Source organism: Haliotis asinina, chromosome 16, assembly GCF_037392515.1.
Source record: "Haliotis asinina isolate JCU_RB_2024 chromosome 16, JCU_Hal_asi_v2, whole genome shotgun sequence".
Classification (NCBI taxonomy): domain Eukaryota; kingdom Metazoa; phylum Mollusca; class Gastropoda; order Lepetellida; family Haliotidae; genus Haliotis; species Haliotis asinina.
Window position 1 is genome coordinate 16910629 of NC_090295.1, and position 21955 is coordinate 16932583.

The following is a 21955-nucleotide window of genomic DNA, read 5'->3' on the forward strand; positions in this document are numbered from 1 at the left end:
AGTTCATTGCAGGAGGAAGTATAACTTGGGTGTTTATATAGGATATGATGCTTGCAACATGTATAATTATAGCTTGTGGTCAGATGACAAAGATCCTGGAATGTTCACAGAAACATTTGGTAGTGTATGTGTATCTGTATTGATGTCTGCCAGAAACAGTCATGTGTCTGTTCAGATGTCTTCCAAGTCAACAGGTTAGATGGCAAGCTGTAAGATGTTCACGATGATTTATAGGAGTATTCAGTTTGAGTAGATTTATTCCTTTACCGTGTTTCCATATGTTTTCTTCATATGTAAAGATTAGAATTGATCTTCTGCAACCCATGCTTGTTGTGAGAGGCAGCTAAAAATATTAGGTGGTCGCTGACGTAGTTGACACAGGTTATCTTGTCCAAACTACGTAGATCAATGCTTGTGATATCAATCACCAGATTGTCTTGTCCAAACTTTGTTATTTACAGATGAATGCAATATAGCTGGATTATTTCTGAATGCAACCAACCAACCAACCAACCAACCAACCAACCAACCAACCATACAATTATCGCTATGCGTGTGGTTAACCACACCAAGATCTTGCCTGTTCATTACACATAGCCATCTGCTGGTGTCTATCTGAGATCCTCCTTGGCCATCTCCCATACACCTTGTATTCTCTGCTGTCTTGGTCCCTGCTGTCCTCCATCTTCAATAGTACCATTTACTTTCCCCTTCTAATGTCTTCTTTCTGCTGTCCTCCATCTTCAGTAGTACCGTTTACTTTCCCCTTCTAATGCCTTCTTTCTGCTGTCCTCCATCTTCAATCATACTGTTTACTTTCCCCTTCTAATGTCTTCTTTCTGCTGTCCTCCGTCTTCAGCAATACCATTTACTTTCCCCTTCTAATGTCTTCTTTCTGCTGTCCTCCATCTTCAGCGGTACCATTTACTTTCCCCTTCTAATGTCTTCTTTCTGCTGTCCTCCATCTTCAATAGTACCGTTTACTATCCCCTTCTAATGTCTTCTTTCTGCTGTCCTCCCACCACGATCCTCCACTCCATTCGTCCTTGATTGTCATCATCCCTTCCACCATCCTTCATCTGCCATCCTCCATCTGAAGTAACTGAATGAGTTCAGTTTTACACACTTTTAAAAATATTCCACCAATATCATGGCAGAGGGACACCAGAAATGGACTTCACACGTATCTTAATGGGGAATCGAACCTGGATCATTAGCGTGAACACTGAATGATGTAACCACTTGGCTACCCCACAACCCATCTAAAGGCTGTCCACACCAACCTTCCCCAGCTATCCACCATCTTTGCAATCCATTTGCTGTCTACCATCAAATATTTTGGTTTCCTGCACTGATGCACGTCCAAAGTATTAATTCTACTAGTTATTTCTACTAGTGGTGATGCAATATCTTCCAAATGTAAAATAATTGTAAGTTTATCTCTGCATGCCTTGAGAGTAACAACAAATTAAAACAGGAAAAATTTGAAGTTTATGTGAGCATCTTTTATCTTAAATGCTTTCATGTCCTTGAAGGAAGGAAACTGAGCAGATACTGCAGACAAGATGGCTTCGTAAATTCCATGTACTGCCCCTGGTGGTACAGGAAGTCTCCCTATTACCGTTATCATCATATAAGTTTTCTCCTCACCAAAATAGAAATTTTATAAGATTTCCTTATAGCGAGATGATGGATTGCATCACGCGTTGTGGTGAGGTGTAATGAGTGTTTAATGTCACCTTGAAGATTATTGCACCTAAACAGCAGTGTAAGTGTAAGTGTGTGTTTGTGCTGGACTAGGTGATTGCCTGTTTTATCGCTCCAGACCACTGCAATTCCATGCTGTGGTTTAGCATTGATGCTCCCAACAACACGGTATACTGACACCAGTCCTCAATGCCAGTACAAGGGAATATGTAGCATCTTTTGGTGTGATGTTGCCAGGGACGAACCTCTTCCGGGCAAATGTTTCTTCATCTACCAAGTGATTGGCAGTCCACTCTGAGCATGAATCTTGGCTGTTGTGTGGCAGTGAATAAACAAATTAATTAATCCATGAACCAAATTCTACCAGTGTTAATTGTAATTGTATATTTCCTGACATATGGCAGCATGTTCTTTTTCTTTATTACTTCTCTTTTTCCCTATGTCTGTTATCAGTTGTTAGTCTTTCACCACCCATTCCATCATTCATCACTGATGTTCCATCACCCCATCCATCATCTACCACTGATGTTCCATTACCCCATCCATCATCCATCACTGATGTTCAGCCCCACATCCATCATCCATCACTGATGTTCCACCATCCCATCCATCATCCATCACTGATGTTCAGCCACACATGCATCATCCATCACTGATGTTCCACCATACCATCCATCATCCATCACTGATGTTCAGCCACACATCCATCATCCATCACTGATGTTACACCATCCCATCCATCATCCATCACTGATGTTCAGCCACACATCCATCATCCATCACTGATGTTCCACAACCCCATCCATCATCCATCACTGATGTTCAGCCACACATCCATCATCCACCCATATAACAGAAGGACTTTAACATTTCAAGGGTGGGTGGGTGGGTTGGTTGGTTGTTTGGTTGGTTGGTGAATTGGTTGGTTGGTGGCGGTTGGTTGGTTGGTTATGAAGATTGGGATCTTTTGTCATTTCCACAATATTCAAGCTGTGGGTGGTTCAATAAATCATGTATTATTGAACAGTGAGGCAAGCGGGGACCTTGACCTTGTTATTTTGTTATCAGTGAAATAGGCCACTTACACGTATGACATATGTCATAACAACTTTGACATGAAAGAAATTTACAATTCAGATTTGTCGTTTCTGACATTGCATGTCTGCCACATGGAGGAGTTTGTAGGCCTCTAACAGGTTGAGAGAATTCACTGTGTGTGCATGCTCCAGTCTTGTCTAGTGACATATGACTTGTCTACCTGAGAAAGTGACTGTGATGGGATGGGGAGCTGTGTGTAAGACACCACACTAGTGATCCAGCAAGCTTGAAGTGAGGGATCGAGCCCAGATATGGCCAAGTGATACATGCAAGAACCTAGTTGCAGGGACAATCACATCCAGTAGACATGGACAAAGTGCTGTGACAATGTGTCCCAGTCAACACACCTGGGTATCTTGTAAAGGTGGGAAAGCCAAATTAACTCAGTCTCAGTGCCTTAGTGACTGCAAGAGTTACATGATCCCCAGGGAGCTGAGATTGTTAATACAATGTGGCATTTGAGATTGACATCAACATGAGTTGATAACATTACCAATAGCTGAGGCTTGCCGATATTTCTATTTTGATCAACAAGGGTGAGATTCTATTATCATCTAGAACCCAGAAAGTCCCAGGATAGAATAGCCCTTCAGCAACACATGCTTGCCATAAAAGGCGACTATGCTTGTCGAAAGAGGTGACTAATGGGATCGGGTGGTCAGGCACATATCATCAGTTCCCAATTGTGCAGATCGATGGTCATGTTATTGATCACTGGATTGTCTGTTCCAGACTCGATTATTTACAGACCACCGCCATATAGCTGGAATATTGCTGAGTGCGGTGTAAAACTAGACTCACTCACTCACTATTATCATCTAGATCACTCTTCATTAGTTTTCAATGAAAAAGGGACATCATGATGCTGATGGCCTGGGTTTGATTCCCCACATGGGTACAGTCATTGCTGGATCCATAAAGGGGTTACAGTGGTAGCATTAGACATGCAGCACAGTGATGGTATAGCATTGTGACATCATAAAGTTTATGACATCATAGCAAGTGCATTTACAAGATCTACTGTCAAAATGATATCCCCTTAGAGGTAACATTTGATCACACACAAGCATTATCTCACAGTTTTGGATGATTTCTATTTTCCTAATTGTGGTGTAAGACTACCAACAGCAAAAAGATTCACAAGGTTCCCTGGTACTTCCATTAGGTCACTCAGCAACCGTTATGTATATCTGCCAATTCACTGGGGTTTATGTGTATCTGTCAGCTTGCAACAAATTACCTTGTAACAGATCATTTATCTTTTTTCTTTTAAACATATTTTATTCATTAAAAAAATGATTGGGCACAAGTTATCCAGCATAGAAAAGCTTTGTTACAGTAAAAATCATGGAATGTTAGTGAAAGAAAACATTAACCCCCATTTGAACTCCCCTAACCATATACCTTGGTGCATTATAAGAAATACAAAATATGATTCAAAAACAGATAACATGCCAAAAAAAATGACAAAGTTGACATTTTGGTTCATGTTGTTTTAATAGTGATATTTATGATGGTTGCACTGGAAAAAGCTGATGATTTTGTTTTGTTTGCATGCAGCCATATTATGTGTAGGACTGGGAGATTTTCACTGCAGCAGTTATCATTAAAATGAGAAAAACTACTTCCCTAACAACATATCAACTTTACATTATATGGAAGTGATAAGATTTCAGGAAATGCATTAAAGGATTTGAACATGTTGTTGAAAGCATCTTTCTTTATTGGTTTGAAATATCACTGCTTTATCTTAATCAATAAACAGCTACTGTGATGTAAGACGTCGACATCAGTTCCGTTTTGTTTGTCAGGCGTTTACTCAATCTCTGTATCAGCTTGTTGATGTGTGATCTTTCTGGGGTTTTTTTCAGAGTGGAGCAATGGGGAATTGAAACAGATACACTGCATGGCGTATTGATCACAAGATTCGAGTTGTCCATTTTGACATTTGACATTTGGGTAAGTGTTCATTTGACCAGGTTGTTTAACAGGTGTTATCTTACCTGAGTGTACATGTCTCTTAGTTATGATGTTTTATGTATGCTTTTATTATTATGATTATTAGTTGAAAACATGAAAATACTGAAATAAAGTGTTTTTAAGGATGGCGTCCAAAATAACAAATAATTTTTACATGCCTTAATTGGATTAGTAATTGCAAACATAAAAGATTAATCATCTTTTCATGATAGGGACCAGTATTTTGGGGGATGATGACCCAAATAATAATTAATTTTTATATGCATTAATTTGGTTAGTAATTGCAAACATAAATTATTAAACATCTTTTCATAATGCAGGCAAGTATGTGGGGGGATTAGTTCCAACTAATAATTTATTGGAAAATGCTATTATGAAGATCATCAAATGCGAACATGACGATAATGCCTAATTTTCAAAATGGACATAAGTATTTTTCTGGATGATGTCTCAAAGACATACTGTATGTATTTTTTTTTAATTTGGTTACTAATTGCTAACCTAAAATAGATGAAGCATATTTTTTTTATTCGTGTTGCAAACTGATATATTTGAGGATGATGTCTCACATCTTTGAACCCATCGATGATAAACAGACCTTAAATAACTTGGATGGGCCTATTTCATACATTGATATCAAGACTTTATATCAAATATGTTTCTGTGTGGATCTATTGAAACAAAATATCCACACTTTTGGATAATATTCGCTCGCTCAACCGTGAAACCACTCATTGATTCATTCAAACAACCCCTTACCCACCTTCCCACACTGCCTCTGTGGTGCAGTGGTTAAGGTAACTGCCAAGAGAATGGAAAGGCGCAGGTCAGTCCTCATCCATGTCATACCAAAAGACGTTAAAATATGGTCCCTGCCTAGCACTGGGCATTTACTGGTTCAGCTTAGAGTTGGGTATCTGCGGCATGGTATCTCAGTGAGTTACACTGAGAAACCAGCTTTAAGTCTGGACTGGTACATTCAGTTACACATAGACACACATGTATATGTCATCATATAAGTAAAATATTTGTAAGTGTGATGTTGAACTCCGTTTTGCCTCACTCACCCACCTACATTGTGACAAGCTATTAATATAGAAAATCCAACTAACTCGCTCACATACAAATAACGGCAGCCCTAAATAATGGAAGGCATTTTTCAACCAAATATTACATCTGTAATAAGCACTTTGGTGACAAGAAAAACTCCATCCCTAATCACTTCAATTACTGTACTGAGGGCACTGTACAGATTAACTGAACTTTTGTCTCGAAAAAGGGATAATTCAGTCGCAATCAATTCACGAGCTGCCAAGTCATGTTCGTTTGATAGTAGGTGTGTACAAAAACTATTGTTCAATGCGTGAATAAATCCAGATGCAACTTAAATGAATCAATGAAATTATTTGTGACTGTGTAGCGGAATTTCATGTTGCACTTACTGTATAGTTTGATGTTATCGACCAATAGGAATATATTATTAAGCTCTTCCAGTGAACTGCGATGGCCTCGTTTGTTGAACTAATGTCACTTGTTCTAACAAAAGCAATGAAATTCTTTTTATCATGGTCTATGAAACTTGCAGTAATCAAATGTGTTTGATCTGGGGTTTTGTAGTATGTGTGGGTTTGGAGTAGAGTTGTGTTTCCACATCTTGTGAGGAGTAATGTATTTTTAAACATTATTTTGATCCCTTTGTTTGGGAAGTGATGTCAGGTGTATACCTATTAACCTCACTCGGCTTTTGAAATTTGCCAGGTAATTATTTGACTATATAATGTAGCGGAAGTTTTATTCTACTTGGAAAAAAATTCTGTTTATTCAGTGTGCCCTCCTTCCTACTTTATATTCTAGTGTTAGCATTAAATAAATGGAAGAATAATAAATAGTTCTAGGAGCATAGTCAGTTATGAATATTTCACATTTTATTGATTTTAATTCTATGTTTATGTATATATGCAACACTGGATGGAGGATTTGTCTCTGAAAATATGTAATTTGGGTAGAAACAAGCATCTGCATTAAAACTTAAAAGGAGCCTCATTGAGCTGATTTGTGAAAAAAATTTTTTTAGGGCTTTTGCGTTACAGTAGGGTCTGGGCCTGAGGTAAAATAATGTATTTCAGAGTCTGTGAGACTTGCGCTTCTCTTTCTTTAGTTGTAGTAGTCTAATAATGTTTGCTCGTCATGCTGAAGACGTCGGTTTGTTTGGTAAAAAGTGTGAAGACCATTTCTAGGGTCGCCTGCCATGATGTTGCTGGAATATTGCTGTAAGTGGTGTGAAACTATACTCACTCACTCACTCACTCACTCACTCACTCACTCACTCACTCACTCACTCACTCACTCACTCACTCACTCACTCACTCACTCACTCACTCAGAGCCAGCTATGCCATAGAATATTATGCTGGATTCCCTGTGACACTTGCAGTGGGCGTCTTACCTCCTGTATGGCTTCTTTGTATTTTCCTTAAGAAGGATTCAAGGTTCCTGCTGTCATGTCCGGATCAGACAATCCAGAGATTCCATGGAAGATCCATGTTAGAATTGATCGTCTACAACCCATACTTGTTAGAAATGATTTTCTGCAACCCATGCATTTTGTATGTAAAGGATCAAAACTGACTTACAGGTTTTGACCAAAATTATGAACAAATCAAAGAGATCTTGTAGATATTATTTTAATAACACCTTACCTTGTGCATTGCACATATTGTGGACACGCTACCTATTCATGTGTGCTGCCCACAATACAAGTAGTTCATTTCATTCTTTGCAGTTATCCTTTGTAGCCTAGTGAATAAAACTGTCAAGCCAGTAAGTGAATGGCTGCAGCTTCTAAACCAGGTATTGGAAGTTTTCTATAATGTGAGATTTTACGATCGTATTCAGTGACAGCAATACAAAGTTTTCAAAACAAGAAGTATTTCAAAGTCCTGAGCTATTCCTCAGAAAATCTGAGAGAAAATTCTGTGGAAAATCCATGGGATTTAATGGACAATGCCCCGTAGGCAGACTGATGTCACTGGAGGTTTATAACAGGCAACTCAGGTAGTCCGGTTTGCTGTCTTTGTTTGTGTATATTTGTCTATCCCTGTTGTGTAGATCTGTTCTCCAGGTATCTGTCACAGGATTGTCTTGTTTTGACTCAATTTTTTACAGCCTGGTATCATATGGCTGGAATATTGTTAAGGGCAGCATCTAACAAGTGCCCCCCCCCCCCCAAAAAAAACCCCAAAGCAACCAACACCTGACCATCCAAAAGCTATAGGTTTCTAATTACCTATTCTGACCTAAAATGGCCAGATGTTTTAAACAATTAAAAACTGTGTAAGTTCACTGACAGGCTCCCTTGCATCTGCAAATTCTGCCTGTGGATATCTACTCACCAATCTTCCATCTAATGTCTTGGGCACATTTTGCTATACTTACGGCCATGTTTAACTAATTACATATTTATTACTATTTCATGTGAGTGGTGTTTTTTTTATTAATTCAGTGTCGCATTGTACAAAACAACTGAACATTTTGGCAGAGTTTTGATACAATCAACATGTCAACAACCACTGTTTTGTCCTCAGGGTATTATAATTTAATTTGAGTTCCTTCTGTATGTCATGTTTCTGAACAAAAAATGCTTCACTTTAAATCCAGTCTCAAGTCATGTATTCACATGTCAGCTGTTCTTTTTTTTCAACTCCAAAATATAAAATTCGAGATTCTGTTGAGATATGAAGCAGACTGTCTTCCATAAATTGAACACAAGCAATGTCCTTTGTAAAGTGGAGTTCAGTTTGTTCCCTGATGGTTGGGTTTTTTTTATAAAAAAAAGAATATCAATGTGTTACTCTCTCATCAATGAAAAAAATGTAAAAAAGTCCCACCTCTCTCCTCTCTAGTGTTATTTGTTTATTTACAAAGCTTTACATTCCAGTTTTTTGCAAGTGTGTACATGCAAGTGACAAAGGGCAAACAATCATTCACACTTGGTTCTGTGTCTGGGAATTTTGCTTTCAGTGGTGAACAATTTTTTGTCAATCTTTAAAAGGTACATAGATTTTTTTCTTTCAAGGTTACCTCTGGAATTTGTAATTCTAAGTAATGACAGAGTTGAAGAGATGTTATGTTTTTGTTTTGTTAATCACTGTCAGTGCTAAGAGTCACAAGCCAATCGGTGCAATGTAAATGGTCGGGGATTCTCAGTATTTTAAGTGTTCGATAAGGTTAAATTTACAGAATAAATCTTGAAAGTCAAGTAAGGGTGTGCCCTGGCTTATTTTTCCAGCATCCAACATGCTTCCTTCATTGTCCCAGTGCGTCTGTCAACATCATGATGCAGAAGCCACTGGACAAATATGCTTCACATGCTCTTTCCCACCGATGATGACCTTCAAGTTTGTTGAAGAGGTTCAAATCCAATTTTCAAAATGGCTGCCTCAGCAGTATCTGTTATCAGCCTTTGGGTTCAAAATGTAAAGCAATGTCGTGTGCAAGTAATTATAGCGTTCAACACACATGATACATGCCCGGAAGTGATAATGCTGGAATATTGCTGAAAGTAAAACCTTCGTCACTCATGAAGCTGCACCCTTCACAAACCAACATGGACAAACCAACAGTAGGAAAATGGCAGGGGACTGTTTTCAACAGTTTGATTCTTCAAAGTTTCTTACGATTAAATGATAAAAGTAATGAATGGATATTTTGTGTGTGTCATAGTCCATCCACAGCAAACTCATAGTGTGACATGTAAAAGGAGGCACTAGAATTCATAAAGAACATATGACATTTCGTCAAAAGGGCCATGAGGATATTTGTCAGTTACAGGTTGTAGATTTTGGGGAAGAGGAAGGTTTTGATTTGAATGCTTCTAAGGATGAAGCCTTTTTGATAGGAATAGACAGACTGTTCCACAGGATTGGTTCTGCAGGTTTGAATCATCTGTGGCCAAAGTGTTTGAGATTGACTGATTGAGTGATATGGTAGCTTAGTGGTTAAAGCAAAGGTTCAGGTTCAGTTCCAAACATGGGTATGATGTGTGAAGCCCATTTCTGTTTTTCCCTGTCGTGGTGTAGCTGGAATATTGCTAAAAGCATCATAAAACTTATCACTTGTCCACACTACATCAACGTTCTTTGGTTTCATCAAAGGTCTGAAGAAAGCATCTCAATACACACATTGTGCCAAATTATGTGGAAACTTATTAACTATAAATAATTCAGAGCAGGTTCAATAGGAAATGTTGTAGAAACATGTTCGTAGCTGTTATTTTAGTTGTTAACTTGTAATGCTTGTTACAACTCATTTTTTCAATATTTCACTCACAGAAATGCTTCAGTGGCATTGAAAGAATAGCAAGAAATTTATTTGGGGAAGCTGGTGTCTGATATTGATCCAGTGAGTGCAATATTCCGGCAATATCTTGGTATACACCCGAAATGGACTACACCCACACGCTGTACCCTTGTGGGGAATCAAACCCAGGTCTTCAGTATGTATACAAGCACTTTAACCTCAAGGCTCCCCCATTGCCCCACTTATCGATCAAGAACAGAAATGTTGTACATGTTAATTAGTTTTATGACACACTCAATAATATTCCAGCTATATGGCGACGATCTGTAAATAATCGAGTCGAGCCCAGACAATCTAGTGATCAACAGCATGAACATCTACACACTTAAGACATGATGACATGTGTCAACCAAGTCAGTGAGCCTGACCGCCTGATCCCGTTAGTCACACCCTATCACCATCATGGGTTACTGAAGAATTCAGTTCTAACTCGGATCTTCACGGTTGTTGTGCATTTAGAGCAAAGTGTTTGTTCATGATGCACTTTTACACGATGTATCGTTTCACTCCAGCGTGAATGTGTGTCTTACTGACGTCAGTGGGAATTCCTTGGGCTGTTGCTGATAGCTTCCAACACCTGTTCCTGCTAGTCAAGCAGAAAACAAACATGTATTGATTATGTAATATGAGATCACATGTCTCTGAAGGGGGACATATTCTTTTGACAACATCACACCTTGTCAGTTCTGTTTGAAAAGTATTTCAATATTTGGACTCACGTTTACTTTTAATCACCAACTTGTATCCTTAAAAACAGAATTGTAAAAAAACCTGAATCACCCATCTTTCAGTTACAAGGAAAACCAACTTTTTTCTCAGATTTAATTGAGAGTAATCCGTCATTAACTGTCATTTTAGGATAATTTCCATGGATGCTTTGGATCACAGGGGAGGAAATTTCAACAGCTACGTTACGTCAGACGATGTTAGTTGAAAGTGTACTGAAGTAGAGGAGAATGTTCCGTCGACTCCTTTGATCTTTTAATGAAACACCTAGGAGTTGTATATACAGTGAGATTAGCAGCTTGTCTGTAGTCAGACAGGTAGATTTCTGTTTGGTCTGCTTCTCTCAAACAAAATAGTCCATACTTCAACACTGTGTCTACTGAAGATGATGCCAAGGAAAAATTCAGGCTTGTGTTTTCTGCAGACTGTTTACAGGCAAAGTTAGGAAAGCAACATGATTGTACCAGCTGAAAATACCTTTAACGTGGCATATAGCTTCAAGCAAGTGTGGAGTACTCTTATGTTACTTCTGAATGTAAAGAGGAGCAGTGAGCACTCGCACAACGCCCACATGTCACTCTCATAAGACTCACACAACGATACCAAAATGAATTTTGTTGTTTTGATAGCATCCCTGACACAAATACTACCATGCGGCTTAATAACCCACATATTACCACATGACTGTCGTACAAAAATACACCCTTTCGTTTTTGAGAGGCCCCCTGCTCGTAAGGCAAGCAAATGTCAATGCTTTCGGGGCAGTGAGTGTAAGATTTGGACTGTCAATACGTTCAACCTTTTCCCTGTTACCTGGATGTTAACGAGTTTATCTGGATGATGTTCTGGTTTTTACAGGTAGGTCATACATACTCTTTCCGAATAAGGGACCCAGGAAGACCTAGATGTCCATAGGTAGGGTTCAACGATATTCATCTCAATCCTTTCCTTCCACTTATATATGATCACGAAGGTCGCACAATACTCTCATTGTAGAATCATTCATTCCGTGGGTTTAACAATGTTTCCTATGTGTAGCACAGCTGTTGGAGGAGAGGTCATGTGTTACAGTGTTCTGTTTGTTGTTTCAACGACAATGGCTGAATGATTCATGGTAAATGAGGCTACAGTACTAAGGTATATGTCGCTGTGTTTGTGAATGGCTACTGGCCCCATGAAACACCTGTCATACCACAAATACCTTGACTCTGCTCAATTGTTGGGGGAATACAGGTGAACTGAATGGCTAGTGTTCAGGGGTTTGTTGTATGTTACTTTTAGATTGGGATATATCATCATATAGGTAAGACATATCTGTTGAATTGACGTGGCCCTATTTTGGATATACAACCTGGATCTTAGGTAGGGGGAGTTTGTTTGGTAGTGTGTGTGTTTAAGACATGTTTTTGGAATTTGTTTTAGTGAAGCGAAATAGTTTGAGGTGAGATTGTATGTGGTAGTGTTTTGGTACACATGTGTAGGCAAGAGAATTTGCCTAATCTTGTAAAAGTGTGTGTAAATCATTTGTATTTATGAAAGTTGAATTTTTAAATATGTTTGTATGCCGGGCATCATCGTGCGTCTGTCAGTCTCTCTTGTCTGTGTGTAAAAGATGCAGGCCTTTGACTCCAGGGGTCTGTCTGTCTGTCCATCCATCCATCCATCCATCTGTGTTTGTCCATCCATCTGTCTGTCCATCCATCTGCCCTGTCTCGTCTGTGCCTCTTGTGTAATAGACACTGGCCTTTGACTGCAGGGGTCTGTCTGTCTGTCCATCCATCTGTCTGTCCATCCATCTGCCCTTGAGTGTCAGAGGTTCCTGTCATGTTTGGAAATACCTCCATTTAATTGTTTCAGTGTCTTCCACACCAGTATCATGTTAGTACTCAGGGTCATGACTCATGAGTGTGACATGACATGGAATTACTCATCTTGGCAACCTTTTCATTAAGCAATTAAGGACTTTCTCAATGAGAATAGCTCAAGTGTGATTGTCTCTGTTGATGACAGTGAAAATTCCTTCAACTGTGACAGGAACAAAAGCACAGGCACGAGGTGATGCAGTAGAATAGTGAGGCAAGGATACAGGCATGGGGCCCTGGAGGGATGCAGTGGAATAGTGAGGCAAGGATACAAGCATGGGGCCCTGGAGGGGATGCAGTTGAAGTGATGAAATGATACAAGCATGGGGCCCTGGAGGGGATGCACTTGAAGTGATGAAATGATGCAGGCATGGGGCCCTGGATGGATGCAGTGTTAAAGTAATGAAGGGATACAGGCATGGGACCATGGAGGGGATGCGGTGGTAGCGTGATTCAGGGATACAGGCATGGGGCCATGGAGGGGATGCAGTGGTAGTGTGATGAAGGGATACAGGCATGGGGCCCTGGAGGGGATTTAGTCATTGGGGTAGCCTAATGGTTAAAGTGAATGCTCATCAAACTGAACACTCAGGTTTAATTCCCCACATTGCTGCAATGTTGTATGAAGCCCTTCCTGGACTCAGGCCCTGATTTCTCGAAACAAACTTAAGTTTTTACTCAAATCTCGAACTGAGTTTCACAATTTGAAACAGCTGAATTTTGTATTGCATCATTTAAATATAGAAGCCCAAACTACTTAAGTAAAATGTCCACCAAACTCAAATTGTCTCCTACAGTTTGAGCGATATGTCGATTTGAGTTCGATCGGTGAAATGCGTTTTAAGTTTGTTTCGAGAAATCAGGGCCTGATGTTGCTGATATATTGCTAAGCAGCATAACACCAAACTCACTCACTGAATTGATAACAGCTCACTCACTTACTCACTCAAACAATGCATTCAGTGTAAAGTTGACTCACTAAAGTGGTACATTTTCTGAAGCATCTTGGCATTTAAGTATAAAATTTATTACTGAAATACATTTTACCATTTGGCATTTGGAAGTAATCAGGAGTCTGCAATTCAATAGATGGCAAACGTCAGTCAGTATTGTGTCAGAGTCAGAAGTATGTGCATGCGTTACACAACCCATTAGACCAGAATTAATGATGTTGACTAAAGAAAGGAATTTGCAGATGTTTTCGAGTTAAAGATATTTTTTGGTGCATGTGACGTTATGAAAAATGTTATTAACTGAAGGGTTCAGAAGTAATGATGTATTTAATCATAACGACAGATGAAGTCTTCTAATGCGAATGGTTATTTGAACTTCATGTTATTGATGACTGTTGTCAGGATCTATAGTTTTTGCATTAATCTAACGAGTTTGATATAGGATTATTTCAGGAAAGAAACAATGCCTAATCGTTAAAATTGGATTTTGTTGATGTTACTGTTGCTATGGCTACTGCATGCATGCAATTTTTTCTTGTTTCTGCCAGTATAACTTTAGTGCTTCAAGAAGTCACTGGATACAAGAGTTATGTTTTTATGTTTAAAAAGTAATGATAATATTAATAATAAGTATTCTATACATCCCATTTCGAGACTGACATGAGGATGAGACGGTCCTCTTGACCCCAATCATGGAAAGTATGCTCACTCAAAACAAGACATGAAATCCTTGACACATATTTAGCCCATCAACTGACTAGATAACCCTTGCTTTCTCCGAATGGATAATTAAGATCTGCGCATATGTTTAACATAATAACTACTAGAGATAATTACCCTTACACTGTGAATAATGGATGTTTGTGTCTACTTAATGTATCTACTTTAGAGTTACTTGCCCTTACTTATTCTCCGACCGGTGAAGGTCCCGGGATAGAATAGGCCTTCAGCAACCCATGCTTGCCATAAAAGGCGACTCAGCTTGTCGTAAGAGGCGACTAACGGGATCGGGTGGTCAGGCTCGCTGACTTGGTTGACACATGTCATCGGTTCCCCATTGCGCAGATCGATGCTCATGTTGTTCATCACTGGATTGTCTGGTCCAGACTCGATTATTTACAGACTGCCGCCATATAGCTGTAATATTGCTGAGTGCGGCGTAAAACTAAACTCACTCACTCACTCACTTACTTATTCTCCATGCATAATGAAGATTTGTGTTCATATATTTCCACTATTGACTTCTGAATAGATAATGTAACTCTTTATACAAATGAAACCCTGTACATATGTTCAAAAGTATGATTACGAAAGATAATTATGCTTATACTGCAAATAATCCTGTCTATATAATGTATGGAAAAGTGTAGAATTACTTGCCTTTACTGAAGAAAAGAAAGACCAGTGTATTGGCATTTATATGGTATTGCAGTGTATTGTTATTCAATTATATGTATTGTGATTTATTGGGAAATTGAGCATACAACACATTCAGCCTATTCTGTACTTACTAAAGCACTAGAAATATATCTCATTATTGTGATAACAGAAATCTCGAATTAACATTTTATTTTGAGGGATTGTACTTTCTTTTTTATAATATATATTTTTAGTAAAGTATGCTATTTTGTTAATTATTATAATTTAAAACTTAAGTTTGAATGAAATTCTGTGTAGTTTTTTGACTGAAACCATACACATCATCACAGAACTTCATCTATTTTAATTTTACATATTGTGTTTATTATGATGGTTCTGATAAAAAGACGTCATGTACACCTGACACACATTTGGAATGAATACCTGATGTCTATGCAGTCGAAATGTATATGGGGTGGCCTACTGGCTAAAGCGCTTGCTCATGATGCCAAAGGTCCAGGTTCAATTCCTCACATCGGTACAATGTGTGAAGCCCATACCTAGAGTCCTAGCTGTGAAATGGCTGGAAGATTGCTAAAAGTGGCTGAGAATTAAGCTCACTCAATCATTCACTCTGAATGTATTTATGAGTATGTGTAGATGTATGTGTAAATATACCAACTGCCTGTGAGTTACTCCCTCTACCACTTTGAATAAGTAGAGAATGAAGACATGGGTCATGAGTATGTTGCATTGTCTCACAAATAATACCAGTGTAAGTAAACTTAGTCTCGGTATTATACCTTTCACTCCTCAAATCAGTCTAACAAACCCTAGTAGGAGGTCATATCAGGTAACCTTTGAGAGTGACCAATCAGGACACAGATTACCAAATTGTGGAGGTGGTCATTCACACATATCTTTTGAACTTTTACCTCGAAAAAGGGTTGTACTGGAATGATTCCAAATGCAATTTTCTGTACTATCGCTTCCAGGTAAACCATGTCGTCAAAGAGCCCAAAGCATATATACTGCAGGTCAATTATCTGTGTTTTATGCTTATTCTTGTTTCTTGAGGGATCAGTGTGAGAGAATAAAGAATTTAGTAAGTCCCGCCAGACCCTAAACAGTAGCCGTTGTCTGATTGGTTAAATCTGTTAGGCGTCTTGCAATTGATTGGACGGTTATAAGTTGCTCTAAGGTTACCTACTGAGACCTCTTGCTAGGGTTTTGCGAGACTCAGTAGAATAGCGTAATGAAAAATGCTGAAACTAAGTTTATTTAGACTGAAATAATATGAAACTGGAATGAAGACCCAAAAAGAGAGCATAATGATATTTTCGTCATACTTTTTTCGTACTAAATTCTATTTAGACAAAATAACTTGCTTCACAAATCAGTTAATGATTATGTATTTGGTGAACTTGGATGCCAGCAGTTCTGGGTAATTTACTCGATACATGTGTATAATTACTTTGTGCTTATAGTGAACGTTTTATTTTTTTCAGCAAGCATAACAACCTTGTTTCAAACATTAAATGTTACACTGCTAATGTTGGAAATCTACAGCAAGTGCAGGAAATTAGGTCTTTGTTTTTCGTGAAAAAAAAATCAAGTTATTTCCATGTTTATTTGCAGGTTTTTTAACATGCTAAATGTTAGTGTCAAGGATTGAATGAGCGATTACCCTTGAATCTGTTTTCCATTATGAAACAAGATGTTTTGTCTACAGTGTAATGGAATGTAAGATTAGTAATTACGATTTACGGGAATGCATCTTTTCACAGAAACTCTTGTGGTCCAGTCATTTTGTTTAAAGGTGAAGGTCTTCTAAGAATGATACATTAGATAACTTGTCTTCCGTTGTTTTTGTGTGTAGTTTCTAAACAAGGTATTTCTTCATTATTTCACTTCTCTAATTGTAAGAGGAGAAATATCTCCATCTTTGGTGACTGATTCTGGACCTCCCTTGTTCTCATACAAGAGAAGTGGGTGAGTGAGTTTAGATTTACGAGACACTGAGTAATATTCCTGCTATATGGAGGCGGTCTGTAAATAATCGATCCAGTGATCAACAACATGAGCATCGATCTGCTCAACTGGGAACCGATGACATGTGTCAACCAAGTCAGTGAGTCTGACCAACCGATCCCATTTATTCATCTTTTATGGCAAGCATGGGTTATTGAAGGCCTATTCTACCCCGGGACCTTCATGGGTCTCATGCAAGAGAAGAAATATCTCCATCTTTGGTGACTGAATCATCAAAATTGGTAAAGTGACAGCATGTCTCTGAAATGTTGATTTGGTATTGTAAGCAAATTTAGTGATCATTTTATTTTACCATGGAAACTAATTTTGAATAAAGAACACTTATTAGTTTCCAAATCATCCAGAAATAAGAACAGCGCCACTGGTGATCCTGTGATTACATATCTCAAGTTTCAAATGTGATGTTTTTGTTTTTTGTTTTTTTTGGTTTTTTGGTTTTTTCACAAAGCCATGTTATAGCAGTGTACTGCAGTTTCCTGAGAAGTATGTGTGTCATAGTTGTGTTAGGTGATACAGTGTATTTTACAGAGTTATGTCCCTTTTTGCATGCCAGGAACTGCTGATCACAGTTTTGAATCCTGGTTCATCCTAGTTATGTTTCCAGGTTTGTGATCACCAGACTTGTTCTCATGAGTTTTGCAAAGATGGGCTTATACCTGCATCACTTGAGCTTTCATGCATTTTAAGAAGACTGAACTCTTCAGACAGTCCCCATTAAGAGTTATTATCTCTCAGAAGAGATTTATCTCATTGCTAGATTGTTGTCCCCCAAAATCTGACTGTCCCAACAATTGTACATGAAATATAATATTTCATAAGTTTCTGGCTGTTTTGTCTGTTAGACAGTCATACAAAGATATCTTCAGATTTTGTCAACAGTACAGCAATTTTATGTTGTCATCAAGGTAAACTGAATATCTTCTACATGCAAATTATTTTGTGTGGTGGTATCCTGAGTATATGTTCACATGTTTAGTTTACATGAGTGAAACTCAAGTGAGTTTGTGTTGTGTCCATTATCTGGTTGTCATGCCCTGCTTCAATCATACATGAACCTTCATATTTTCAATGTTCCCTTTGAAACTACAGGAATTAAACTCTGCAGCCTTAAGTTTGTTGAAACTCTCCCATCTGTGGTGTCTCTGAAGCTGAATTTGAATTTGATTTTTACACGTCTGCCATGGTGGCCATATTGAAAATGTCTTTTTTGCACATTGCTCATGCTTTTCTTCTTGTATGTTTATGGGATGGCCTACTTGCCGAGACATTTGGTCGTTCTGGATTTGATTCCATATGTGGACGCAATGTGTGAAGCCCATTTCTGCTGTCCTGACCCTGCTGTGGCTGAAATATTGCCAAAGGTGGCATAAAACTAAACTCACACACGTGTTTACATCAGGCTGAAATGCAGTGATATAACTGAAATAGTGTTCATAGTTCTGTACACATACTGAACAGCAAAATGCGACACTTTTTTATTGTCTTTTAACCAGAAGACATAAACATGAACACTTACGTTTGGGAGCTGCATGTTGTTTGCAGTTCAGTATACATCAAACTGCATGTTGTTTGCGGTACAGTATACATCAAACTGCATGTTGTTTGCGGTTCAGTATACATCAAGCTGCATGTTGTTTGCAGTTCAGTATACATCAAACTGCATGTTGTTTGCGGTACAGTATACATCAAACTGCATGTTGTTTGCGGTTCAGTATACATCAAGCTGCATGTTGTTTGCAGTTCAGTATACATCAAGCTGCATGTTGTTTGCAGTTCAGTATACAACAAGCTGCAACATCCACATTTTTTGTTAAGCTATACAACCCTTTCTTCCAATTTAGCTGGAGGATCAGAATGTTCTTTTTACCTGTTTTAAAGTTTTCCAATTAACAGAATTGTTAAAACATTTTTCATGTTTCATTCATCATTGATAAATTGAAATATATTACGATGGGAAACATTAAAGAATTTTGGTGTTTACTTGAATTTGTCAATATCAACCCACACAGATTACAAATTTCTTTCATTTGGGCTCTGGATTTTGATAAAGACTCTTGTTTGCTCTCCAGAATTGATCATGTGAAACAAGACAGGTTTTGTTTAGTTTCTGCACAACTATACCAGATTGGGAAGCTCACATTTGTCTTAAATTTTGTTCTTTCAGCAAATGTGTCCATGGATGAATATTTACAATTTTACTCCATGCAGCTTTATATTACTACTGTCGCCATTGTGCGTGTTGCTTAGTTGCTGTACATACAGAGACAGAATGTGGCACGTCGCGACATTATTCATATGCCGTCCAATGAAAGAGAGAAAAGGCCCCTCATTCTGTTTTCTTTATGTCTTTGTTGGAAAAATTGGAAAGCGATTTTTCATTGTTGGGCCCACACGAATGTTGACATAGCTCTTATAATACCATGAAGAATACCTTTCTCAAACATAAATTCATCTTTGATTGAACGAATATTTGAGAGTCACTCTTCCAGCGAATATTATCGATGCTGCTCAAGCACATATGGATGCCTCCATTTTCAGGGCACTTCTTATTGAAAAAGGGAAACGATTGAAGAGATGTTTTAGAATTTGGTGTCCAGAAACTAGAAATGATTCATTGGTATATGTCAGAGTTTACATTGATTGTAAAGTTGTGGAAATACCGTAAATATTCTAGTAATTCCAATTTTGGAATGTTATTTGGGGCTTTACATGAATAATAAACACCACTAATTATACATTCAGATTTTTTAACTAAGAATATATTGAAATCAAAAGGCTTTCCACTTATGGCAGAACACATACATATCTAATATTCAATTCCTTCAATTTTATTATTCATAATTTTCAAACCTGATATGGACTGATAGGGATGAAATTCTTAAGTCCCTTGTTGTTTATTATTACTTATTTTTGTTTGAAAAATCATTAGCTCTAAAGTAAGTGGGTTGGTGGGGTGGCTTTGTGGTTGGACCATTCATTTGTCATGCCAAAGTCCTGGGTTCTGTTCTCCACATGGATACAATGTGTGAAGCCCACTTCAAGTGTCGGTCTCTGTGATGTTGATATTTCATACTCTGGAATTATAAGAAGTGTTTATTCTTTATTGTGAATAGCATGATGTTTTGGAGTGTATGCATGTTCCTATATAACCTGGGTTCACAATCCGGAATGTCCTTGTTATTCACAATATAGAAGCTGACATCCATAAATCTTGCTTTTCTTATAATTCCACTTCAAATTGGCCTGGAAAGATTTGATTCTTGACTTAAGTTAGACAAAAATCCTCATGAAAATTGTTTAGAACAACAGTTGCTTCTAAAATTATTTACCCTTGTTTACTTGAAAATTATTTAGAAACGTAGGTTTCAATAAAAAATATCTGGATTTGCACATGAAGATGATAAATATCTAGTCCCCATACAAAATCCTGTGCTCCAAACTGGATTAGTAGGCCCCTATCAACTACTTGGTCTTTGATGAAATATTTGCAAATTTTCGTTGCACTAATTTTGTTACAGATGAATATTTCAGACTAATTACGGTACAGAAATAGTTGAAATGCATATGGTATTTGATGGGCGTTGATTTGTTAAATATTGACTCTGCACCTTGCGGTGAGGAGCAAAGCTCATATTACACTTTCAGGTGACACAGACTGTTTATTTTGAAACTGAACTAGGTAAGAATACAAGGGAGGGTTATGATTGATTTTGCTTACAGAAGAATTTAAGGAAAATACAGATCTGGATTTATTGTCAAGGATTCAAGAAAAGAGTTTGGAAAATTTGTTTGAGTTGTTAATATTTAAGGAAAATAAAAATTTAAAGAAATATGAACAAGCAACATACTGGAATGTATGGAATTGTTGGCAAGAATGCATGACTGTCACTGAAAATGAAATCGATAACAGTCCAAGATGCTTGTACAAGTACTTCTTGAGACAAAGAATGTCTGATAATTAGAATTCCCTGAAACATTTTATTGTGATGTAATTGCATTTTGATAATAAATATTTCTAACTACACAGAGCCGAATACTCTGCTTCATTTTGGATTTTTAGAAAAAAACCTACAAGTTTGAGTTTGGGTTGAATACCAGTGTTAGAATTTAATCAGCATGATTAATTGCTGAAACAGGTTCCTAAGGACATTTTTAGACAAAATGGTGATAAAATTTCTCGTTCAGATCTTGTAAAGGTTTGAGAATGATCCAAAACAACAATCTTTGTTGCGTAGTGACTTTTAATATCTTTGTACCAAACTAATGACATCCATTTGCAGCAGGTTGCAATCATGCTTGAAATTCAGTGTATACTCTTTTGAAAATAATACATTTTGTTTCGGGTGTCTTTTCAGTGAAAAAATAAAACAGCGTTTTCTTTCAAAAAGTGCTGCCATTAACCTTTTCCATCATGACTTCCCTGGCTATGGATATGTTCTTTTGCATGGTCACTGATGATGATGACAGAATATTGTGCAATACGAACTGATCATCTTTCTTAATTTAGACTTACTCCTTGGCTGATTCCACTACAAAGGTTGTGAATCCTTTGTGACAGATCAACCTCTGGCCACACCATACCAAGAGATGGTTAGGGGGGATTATTGAAGGGGAAACAGCTATCGTTGTTGCGATATCAGTATCCTATTGCAACATGCTATTGTGATAGCTGTCGTCTGTTGCAACCCACCATTGCCATCATTTTTCTGTGCTTCAGTTGTCTCATTTTAAGCCGTTTCCCAAATAGTTGATATGAATCAGGGCAACTATATAGAGAGGGATAAGAAACTCCCCGAAAAGCCCCTGAACATATGTCTCGGGTTGTTATGTAACCAGTGTAGCCAATATGGCGGCAGCGTAG

General features: G+C 37.9%; 2 protein-coding genes across 4 annotated transcripts in view; both read left to right on the forward strand.

Moving 5' to 3' along the window:
- The window catches only part of LOC137268878 (short-chain dehydrogenase/reductase 3-like), a 308772-nt gene that overhangs the window by 158174 nt on the left and 128643 nt on the right, over window positions 1–21955 (forward strand). The gene's annotated exons all lie outside the window — the stretch shown is intronic.
- LOC137268873 (D-glucuronyl C5-epimerase-like) overlaps window positions 1–21955 on the forward strand; it is a 307371-nt gene that overhangs the window by 122132 nt on the left and 163284 nt on the right. The window contains exons 3-4 of one of the 3 annotated variants that reach the window (XM_067803456.1): window positions 4677–4764; window positions 11727–11783. The gene's annotated coding sequence lies outside the window, so the exon portion shown is untranslated. Of the gene's footprint in view, window positions 1–4676; window positions 4765–11577; window positions 11784–21955 lie in introns of those variants that run through there. The other 2 variants (XM_067803455.1, XM_067803457.1) reach the window with 2 other exon arrangements.